This window comes from Triticum aestivum, chromosome 2A (assembly GCF_018294505.1).
Source record: "Triticum aestivum cultivar Chinese Spring chromosome 2A, IWGSC CS RefSeq v2.1, whole genome shotgun sequence".
Taxonomy (NCBI): Eukaryota; Viridiplantae; Streptophyta; class Magnoliopsida; order Poales; family Poaceae; genus Triticum; species Triticum aestivum.
In genome coordinates this window covers 739436895-739447421 of record NC_057797.1, presented here as the reverse complement: position 1 = coordinate 739447421, position 10527 = coordinate 739436895, and the positions used below count along the sequence as shown (strand labels likewise).

General features: G+C 42.7%; 1 long non-coding RNA gene across 2 annotated transcripts; it reads left to right on the top strand.

The window, feature by feature from the left end:
- Positions 1–2038: 2038 nt before the first annotated feature.
- LOC123186336 (uncharacterized) lies at positions 2039–4973 on the top strand. Of its 2 annotated transcripts, none has more exons than XR_006493612.1 (5): positions 2039–2549; positions 2672–2773; positions 3043–3128; positions 3281–3423; positions 4163–4973. It is a non-coding gene; the product is annotated as an uncharacterized lncRNA (long non-coding RNA). The 2 variants fall into 2 exon arrangements; XR_006493611.1 differs by having other exon boundaries at positions 2042–2549; positions 3281–3360.
- Positions 4974–10527: the final 5554 nt, after the last annotated feature.

The following is a 10527-nucleotide window of genomic DNA, read 5'->3' as shown; positions in this document are numbered from 1 at the left end:
GGGAGCAGACTTGGATTACATGGTTTCTCCTTTCAGCCCGCTTGCATGTTTGTTAATGTCCATCTTTTTTTAGTTATCATGCAGAAACTTTAATCTGTTGTGCAGAATACATTTCTTCAGAGAAACCGTTGGTTGTGTGCAGAATATATTTCTTCAGAAAATGTGTTATTGTGCAGAAACTACAATGAAGTTGTCGGGGAGAAGATCCAGTGAACAAAGCTACATCGAGTTGGGTCAAAGTGACTGGTACGTTTTCCTGATCTGCATCCTATTTCAATGTATTTCTGTTAGTAAGCACATTTTAATTCTTTGAAGGCATGTCGTATAATTATCCATAATAACGTATTGTGGGTTTTGTACATATTCAGGTCCTTGAAACGGTCTATTGTGCATCGAAAGTCACGTTCATCTCTGGGAAATTTCACCGCAGCCTCCGTCGTACATGTCCTTCGATCTATTTTCGTATTCTTTTCTTGGATGTTTGACAAATGCTTCACAAACTAAGCTCATGTTAAACATGCACAACTATGTAAGATAGTTTCACCTCTCTTATGTACTTGCAGATTGACATCCATTGCCAATTTATATTGTTTCTAAACTGAAAAAATGATGCCCTTGTTCACCGATTATCTATGAACTGAGATGATGCCCTCATGTACTACATTGGTCTTTCAGATGCTGGTTGTGCACACATGGCATTATTAGCTTGTCCTTTTCTACTTTATTTGTTTAGTTCACTGAAAATGGAACTACCGCCTGAAACTTTTATGCACGTGCTACCTTTGATTTTCAGTTCCTTAATATATCTTGTTAAGCTTACCTGCAAAGGTTATCATAAACCATAACTATCTAACATGTATTGCACTCTGACCTGATGTAGTAATTCGCAATAGCAGTGCCACGGTTCAGTTCAGCATGGGGACCAACTACCTGTATAATGTCCACTCCTACTGGTCTTTCACCTGTCAAACAAGAAGACGTGGTGCAGTTAGCTGCTGAAAAGGAGATGACCGTGGTCCTCTTGACAACAAAGATGAAGACGCAGCAGACCAAGCCTTTGCGTTCTCCACTCGCATGCACAAGGAGTTCCGCAAGATGGCCAATGTTGTTAAGAACCAGGTCACTAGCAACTACTAGTACACATGCACATGCAACGCACGTATCATAATCTACAATAAAAACATCTATTTGAGTATATTTTCTCTTCTAGCGAGTTTTTTACTGACCCATTCAAATCTGTCTTATGCTCAGTGATATGAGCATGCGTGTAACATACGACCCAGAAACATGTCTTCATATAACATTGATGATCACATAATTCTATTATAATTTGTTACATAATTTAAAGAAACACACAACTAAACAACATTATCTCTTGAAGGTCCATTTGTTGATACGATCTATGGTGCTTCATCCGATGGATGGGATATTGGTTTGAGCTTGGTTCCCTTCGCACTTTAAAATATATTTCAAAAACTTCCTCCTCAACTTCAAGTCTTGATTTCTTGTATTATCATCATTTTATTCCTAGTCCACTAAAATGACATATAGCTTTGTTCTGAAATATGTCATATGATCCTATAAAGTAGTAATCAGAGTTAGTTAGTTTTGAAATAGTGATAGGACATAATAAGTATAATGATACAGAACGAAAAATACCTGTATAGGAGTATCAGACAACATATCTCCGGTGAAGTAGTCCATAAAATTTATATTACTTTACAAGAGGGAGTATTTCATAAAATTTACCATCCACACACCACAAGATGACCTACAGGATTACAAAACATAAAATATATTCAGTTTTATTTAATTTTTATAGATATTTATACAAAACTTTTTAAACCATCAATTGATCATCATGATCATAAAAAGCCATGATGATTAAAAAAATGGCACCCAAAATCGAACATGCCCTATAAAAGAAAAGTATTTTTCTAGAAGATGAAAGAAAATTGGTTTGGACAACGCCAGTCACTCACAATCCTTCTCTGGACACTGCTAGTATATACTGTAGTTGTACTAAAAAAAGTCAGTCATTCCACCGCCCCTGTCTTTTCTCCTCCCTTCCCTAATCTTCCATGGTCGCCAGATCCCTCCCTCCACAGCCGGCGCTCCCTGTAAGGCCGCCCGTCCCCTTCGTCACCCACGCCGACGGACGTGCATGCCCCTGCTCCACCTCACTCCTCCTTCGAATTCGGCCGTCGAAGTGCTCGAGGAGGCGGTCGAGCTTGGCATGCTCGCCGGTGACGCCGGCCCCTTACCGCACACGCCGGCTGCCGACCTCTTAGGCGGGCGGCGCACGCCGACCCCAGGAAGAGAGAAGTTCCCGTCCCCATGGAGAAGCTGTCCACGGATCCAAATCTGGAAGCAGAAAGAAAAGAACCTGATCTTGGATTTCTTCACTTGCGTTATTCAGAGTCATCCTAATCCACCATACGTTCCCTTATTCAACTGGATGACCGCAGAGACGGGGGAAGGCGGGGTGGTGTTGTGCTGGTGGCCACCGGGAGCTTCAACCTTCCCACCTACATGCACAGGCATGTTTGGTAAGCCGCAGCACCTGTTAAATCTGTTTAGCAACTATGAAGTGGTGTGTTAATATTAGAACAGGCTGAGAATCAGAACAAACAGATTACATATTACCCCATCTCTTGTTTCATACGTACAGAGGTTGCGAAGGATGAGTTGCAGCAGCGAGGGTAGTCGGTGCTGGGATGTTACTGCCTTAATGGATACATGTCCCTGGTGAACCGATGCTAACAAGAAGAAGGTACTATGCGGAACTGGACATGTGTATGGGTTTGTGTTAACACCACATTCTCATGACCGAATTCGCAATTTGGGGCTGCTCATGACCTCTTGCCGTCTGCTCACCGGATTCGCCTCTACGAATTGGCATGTTGAAGCTCGTCTTTCGTGATGGTTGATCCATGCATAATAACCTGATTTTTCATGTTACCATTTTCGCTGTCACATAAGGTACTTTCAGTTCGGACGATGTGTTCATTTGATGGACACATTCTTGTGTTCTTGATACAGGCAATGCAGAAAGGTCATCAGCGTACCTTGACCATTCTCTCAAGAGTTAAGAATTCTTCTGTGCAAGAACGGCTTAGCTGATCAAGGTATATGACAATGATTTTTGTTGTTGCAACACTCAATGATTTTTGTTGTTGCAACACAGTAGTGTCTTCTCTCACATTGTTGGATCTCCAAATGTATCAGTACTATAACACTATATATAAATCAGTTGTTTACGACTTGCGTTTTGTCTCAGGAAGTGTCAAGGTAATGCTGCTATGTGGTTCTGACCTGCTCGAGTCATTCAGCAAGCCAGGGGTATGGATTCCAGATCAGGTACAAAACTTGAACACTTTTTGGTACCCAAAGGGGATGGGAGCAACAAGTCTGAATCAAAGAGTATGGTTTGAATCTTCGTTGCATTGCACAATATTTTTATTGTTCTAAGAAATTCATGTAGTTGTATATGGAACATTTCCTTGATGTGATGGTCGGGCATATTTGTTTACTAAATCATACTTCCAGATTACCTTTGTCGGCAACTCTAAATATTTCTTAGATGGCTTACCACAAGCATTAGTCCTGCGAAAACATATATTCTAAACCGGTTCATGATAGATCAAGAAAATCTTTGTTGATGCTCTCACCTATTAGGATATGCACATGAAAAAAAAAAGATATGCCAAAGTTGCGTAGTTCCAACAAACAGACATTCAAATGCACCATTTTGTACTCAGGAAGCAGGAAGTGTGACTTCTTTAGTTTTCAGAATTAGAATGGATCACGTGTACTCTAGATGTTTTCAGTTTAAATAATCATGCACATTCTCAATCATCATGTGTGCAAAGGTGGGTTTATACAGATTTATACAATTCATTGTAACATCCTAGAGCTGGATAGATGCTATATTACTTTGTAGAATGATTGTGTTGGTGGTCATGTTGATGGAACTTGATATAGTAAAGTCACTTTCCTGTATTTACTTGATATAGTAAAGGCAATTTGCAACACAAATCCAGTTTCATTATCCTCATATAGTCAGTATGTGAAATGAACGGCTTATAGCATTTTGCTGTGCGACTGTTTATTATTTAGAACTCTATTATAAAAAATCTAATCATGAGTAATGCTGCAACAGTCAAAGGAAGAAGTCGAACCTGAAGAAGTCCTCGGAAGAATCACAGCTGCGTGTGCCCGGCTGGTTCAGGGGACGCGACAGGCGCTGGCGCCCTGCCCCGGCGGGCGTGTGCGCGGCGGCGTGGGTGCCAGTGCAGGGTGGGCCCGGCGGTGCGGGTGCCGGGGCAGGCTCTCTCCTGGGCACTGGCGATCTCGCAGGATGGATGCCACGCTGCGAGCGGCAACAATCGGCGATGGCGATCGTGCATGGAGGTGACGGGACGGTGCAGTGCGGCGTGGTCGCCGTGCAGGCAGGAGACGATATTGGTGTGCGGCGTATGTGCCAGGCGGCGAGGTCAAGGTCAAGGGCGTGAAGTTCCCTTAGCTTGCGATTTGATTTTCCGTGATTGTAGGGGACACTGGGCTGGTTGTTAGCTTGCGATCTGATTTTCCGTGATTGTAGGGGACGCTGGGCTGGTTGTTAGTTTGCGATCTGATTCCGTGATTGTAGGGGACGCGCGGGGCTGGTTGTTCGACTACTACTCTCCTGGTGAAGTATGGTCAGTCATTGGTAAATGCTAAGTGCACAGCGTAGAGGTATTGGATTAATGATGGCTGTTAGATTGAGACTTGTTGGCCTAATCGTGTGGTACTGATTGGCTTGGGCTTATTGTGGGACTAATTGCAGGGTGCACGTAAGAAAGTTCTTGTTTGATTGTTTAATAGTAGTAGAGATAGAGACTACATGGCTGACTTGACCAAACCCGCTCTTGCAAGACTTCAATTTACCGCAACCTGGTAAATGATGAGTATAATGAATGATGCGCTCAGCAGACTGGTTGTGCGAGTAGGTTCGACATTTGTACCCCATGACTACGTTTTCATAATTGATTGGGACATCCCCACTTTTCTTTAGAGATGAAGGGAACATTTGCACTCCCTCTATGTCATGCCTGCGACCATGATTACTCATTATACCCATGTTCATTTTTGGGTCATGTTTTTGAACCATGTATATTATTTATGTGTGTGAACCTGTGGTGTCCTTTTAAAAATACATATTGTTGTGCATCGATTTTTTCATGGTCATGCCTTCGTCTATTTTTTCAAAAATTTCATAATATCAGTGTAAAATTTATATTCACGTGACTTGTTTATTGGCAAGGATTCGAAAAGGATTTGGTCCATAAAATCGTGATATACTTTTTTAAAGTTTTCCCTCGAACATTGTCAGTTTATTAATGATTGACAAATATGTTCACTAAATATTGCGTCTCTTAATTATGTTAGCACACTATTATAGTTTTGTTTATTGTTTTCCAAAAGGAATGGCAATTTTTTACACAATAATACGTGCGTTGCACGTGCACATTTAGCACATTTACTAGTACAGAGAAGGAAGCAAATTACCTCAATGCTGCCTGGCCCCGCCATCGACCCCCGCTCGGCCCGAACTCACTTGAGCATTTCATCAAACAACTCGCCTGCACGGTGGGGGACTCAAAATCGAACCATAGGAACTCGTGACTGCAATCTCCAATTCACGGGAAATATCAAGCCTTTAACGAGTTGCTCACCGTTGAGCGGTGATTCGGATCCCCGCCGACTGAATTAGCAGCGAGCACCAAGCCACCAATCACCTCGGGAAGAAATTAGAAGAGGTGGACTGCCCTGCGACAGCGAGAGTGCACGAACGTCAGGCTGCCGGTCTCCTGCGCACCCACAGCCCTTGCCTCGCCGGACGCCAGGCGCCATGCTGCCGAGCAGATCCCCCATGGATGTTCTGCTAACCAACGCTCCATTTTTCTTGAGGGAAACCGCCGCTCCATTTTCCTCTGCCAGGCGCTGCTCTTTTTAGTTTTTCTTGAGACAATTTTTTGTTTTCTTTTCAGAATAACTCCCAGGTGGTCTTTAGAGCATGTAAATCAATCTTTCTTTTACAAATTGCTGTTTTTAGTTGACTTTTCAAGTTGCTAAGCTGACTAGATTTCTCAATTATAATGCTAAGCTGACAGGATAAATTGAAAAATGTTGTTCCAAAATTTCAGGTGACATGAACATATTTTTTTATCAAAGAAGAAAACCAAATAAGCATGCAAAACGACAATTTCCATGTATATGGATTAAATTTTGTAGTGTAATTAAGAGACATTAAATATGATTAACAATGATTTACATTGATATTGACATTTTTACGATGGATGGAGCATACTTTTAAAAAAGTTCACATGGACGACATTTTATCTATTTAAATAATTTACAGACGATACGTGAACATTACATATGACATACTTGAACATATTCATAACTATGGAACCTATTTAAAAACAATTGTACACAACACTTTTTAAAAATTCTACCTTTGATACAAGTATTCTTATTCTAAAATCAAATAAAAAACTACACATTGCAATATAACTGATTATTATTGTAAATGTACCTTACAAAATATTATTGTTATTTGCGGGGGACCTTAAAAATATTAGTTAGGCTCATCCAGAGCTTGGGCCAGCCTGTACCTGGTCCACAATGTTTTTGAAAAGGAAACACAAAAAGAAGAGGAAAAGGGCAAAATAGAAGAAATTTAATAAAAATATTGAAACCGGATACAAAACCGGGTCAACAAAAAGACCACACTAGAAAGGATATTGAGAAACTCACACGAAACTAGCAAAAAAAATGTTGTATTCGTCTGGGCCACGTGGGAACGACTGCTGCAGGCAAGCGCTCCTTATCGCTCGAAAAAGGCGAGATATATCCTTTGCGTGCTAGCCGCACCCAAAAAATAAAGTTCAGGCCTTCTTTGGTTCATAGGATAGGAATTTTATAGGAATAGGAAAATTATAGGAAGTGAGATGACATGTATGTCAATTTCTATAGAGAAAGAGATGTCATTTGGTGCATAAGATAAGAATTTTTTCATTGAGTCTAGGCTAATGTTTTTTTTCCTCCAAAACGTGAAGGATTGATTCCTATCCTACATAGGAATAAGAATCCATTCCTACAAATCAAAGGGCTTCAAAGGAATTTTTCCTTTGCAAATCCTATCCTATAGAATTCCTACAAAAATCCTACAAACCAAAGGAGGCCTCAATGGGTAGGTTGAATGTTTGTGTCGAATATTGTGTACAAGGTAGGTTACAGTTGGACTCTGAGTTGTATTGTGTTTAGATAGGATATGGAGTCGTGTCCTAATAGGATACTGTATCCTAGGCCTCTCATATATAGCGGGGTTAGACACACGATGTAACATATGCCAACATAATAGCACAGGCGCACAAGGGGGAGCCGGCGGCGTGTGCTGGCGCCCGGGTGGCCGGTGTGCGGTATTGTGACGGTGTCACAGGGAGGAGCGCCCGTAGTCAAGCCTCGGGGATGTAGCCATATCGGTGAACCTCGTTAACAAATCTCGGTGTCGTGCTCGTGTGATTGCTTGGTCCTCGGATGATCAACGGTATGCCTCGGATTTATTCTAACAAGTGGTATCATGAGCAAGGTTTGAAGAGGCCTTTTATGTTGATATAGAGGAGATGAAGCTGGTTCTCTGTTTATTTCGTCACGGCAGCGAACGGATCAGCGAACGGAAGCCTCCGTTGATAAGCAATCAGAATCATCTGGATGTCGGCGAGATCGAAGTGAATCGGATTCGGCGGCATATGGCGCAAGCAGCGGGATTGTCTATTGACGCGGCGGCTGGAAGCGGCCTGTTAGGTGTGCGTGGCGCAGTGATCATGAAGCCCAGCTGAGCAGCGGCGCGGCTAAGGCCTTGTACAATGGGAGGTGCTTAGGGGAGGTGCTTACAGAAATAAATCAGACTTTTCTTAACCACCGGTGCCTATTTCTACAGGAGAGACCACTAGTAGAAAAAGGGTCAAACGTGAAGCACATTAGTGCCGGTTTGAATTTGAGCCGGCAGTAATGGTACCATTAGTGCCGGTTCAAACGGCTATGCATTAATGACGGTTCATGTTGAACCTTTAGTACCGGTTCATGCCACGAACCGGTACTAAAGGGGTGATGGCAGGCTGGCGTCAGGCCGGGGCCCCACGATCACCTTTAGTACCGGTTCGTGGCACAAACCGGTACTAAAGGGCTAACCTTTAGTACCAGTTTGTGCCACGAACCGGTACTAAAGGGGTCTGACCTATAGTACCGGTTTGTGACACAAACCGGCACTATAGGGCAATTTTCAAACTCTACCCCCCCCCCCCCCCCGGTGTGTCGCCATTTCAGTTCTGAAAAAATCAAAAGAAAATGATAAAAACTTCAAAAAATAAAATCCTTCGAGAGGTATTTATATTACTACATCTACTAGTTAGGAAAATTTGAAAACTTAGATTTGGACATGTTTTGCAAAAAGTGTAGGGAAAATGTAAAACGGCTATAACTTTTGCATATGATGTCGGAAAAAAACGTATAATATATCAAAAAATTCAGCACGAAAATCCGCATCCGATGGAGACCGCCTACGGCTTGTTTGCAATTTTTTAGAATCCTCAAATTCCAAAAGGAAAAAAAGATATGGTCAAATTTAAGTTTTTTAATTTTTTTTTGTTAAATCTGGTCAAACTACTTATTCAAGAAGTATTAATGTTACTACATAATTATTCAAGAATATTAGTGTTACTAAATAATTATTTCAATTTTTTGAATTTTGGTCAAATCTGGTCAAACTATGGTCAAACTGTGGTCAAACTATGGTCAAACTTATTCAAGAAATATTAGTGTTACTAAATAATTACTGTTTTTTAGAATAATAGTTTCAAACTCAAATAGTGAAATGTGTGACTTCATGCTCAAGCTAAACTCCTGAGGGTTAATAGGATTGGCATCTTACTATTGTCAGAAAAACAACAAGTACAGACTTGAAAACGAAGGAGAATAGAACCCGAAAGTTAAGCGTGCTCGGGCTGGAATAGTGAGAGGGATGGGTGACCAGTCGGGAAGTTAGATGATTTGGAATGAGTGATCCACACTTGAGCAGTTAAGAGAGGTGATTAGAGAGGTGATTAGAGACTAAATCACCAAATAATTCAAAAAAATTAAAAATCGAAAAAAATTTAAAAAAATTCAAAAAAAACCCATACCAGGGCGCGAGCTCACGCCACGTGGTGGCACTTTAGCGTCGGTTCATGCCGAACCGGTACTAAAGGGGGGCTTTAGTGCCCACCAATTAGTGCCGGTTATGGAACCGGCACTAAAGGCCCTTACGAACCGGTTTTAAAGCTCCGTTTTCTACTAGTGGACGCTTAGTTAAACGTCTCTCCTGTAGAAATAGGCACCGGTGCTTCAGAAAATCTCGGTTTATTTTTTTAAGCATCCCTTTAAGCATCTCCCATTGTACAAGGCCTAAGGCCCATGTGTGCGCATGCTTGGTAGGCATGGCCGCAAGGTTGCCCGAGCTGGCTTCTGGTGGTGCACGGACAATGGACAAGGCGGAGGTGCTGCGCGGAAGTGTTGCTGTGCAGATTCGATGGAGACTCCAGAGGCAAGGTACATGCACGTGATTTGTTTGGAGAAAAAAATATGACACGACGGCTTAGTCAAATCGTGATGCTTTCATGGAAAAAGAAAAGAAAAAGAAAGGCCAGCTACAGACGTGTGATGAATCAGGAGTTCGAGCTAGCTTAGCTTTGTTGATCTGATTTGGTATGTTCACACAGGAAGGCTGTGGGACTTTGCTTTGGTTTCTTTGTTGGTACGCATTTGTGTATGGATGGCGATTGTCACGATGATGACTTGAGGAGTCTGGAGCGTGTCATGCAGTCGGGCAAGTTCGGCTGGGTCGGACTAGATAGTCTGACGGATCGATGCGAGTCGGTTGGTACAGAAGATGATGGTGGGATCGGCGACGATGACATTAGGAGCGTGATGCTGATGATGACCGACTTCTGGGCGTGGAAACACGTGGCGCAGGCCCCGAGGGCTTGTGTGGCTTCGACAAGACTATGGCGCGAGATTGATTCAAGGTGGTGTATACACGGAGCTTGAAGTCGATGAGGCGCGAGGGTGGATTGATCATCTACCATGGAGTTATGTTGAAGATGGAGCTGGATTGAGGGGCTACGACATAAGTGCACAACGAGTTGAAGCCTATTCAGCGGTGGGAAAAAGCGAGGGGCACGTAGTTCAAACTGGAGCCCAGTGGTCTGATGGAAGCGTGAAATTCGTCATCGGTCGGTGATGATCGGTGGTACTCTGCAATGGGGGTTGAATGGTGTGGTTTCACGACCCTTGAGACTCGACCAGGACAGTGGAGGCTCGGTGTGGTAATAGCGGTGAGGCGTGCGGTATGCACGGTGCATGGAGACGGACCAGGGCTCTGGTGGTCATACATGTGGTGAGACAACTGCGAATTTGACTCGGGATGATTACAAGCAACAGTGA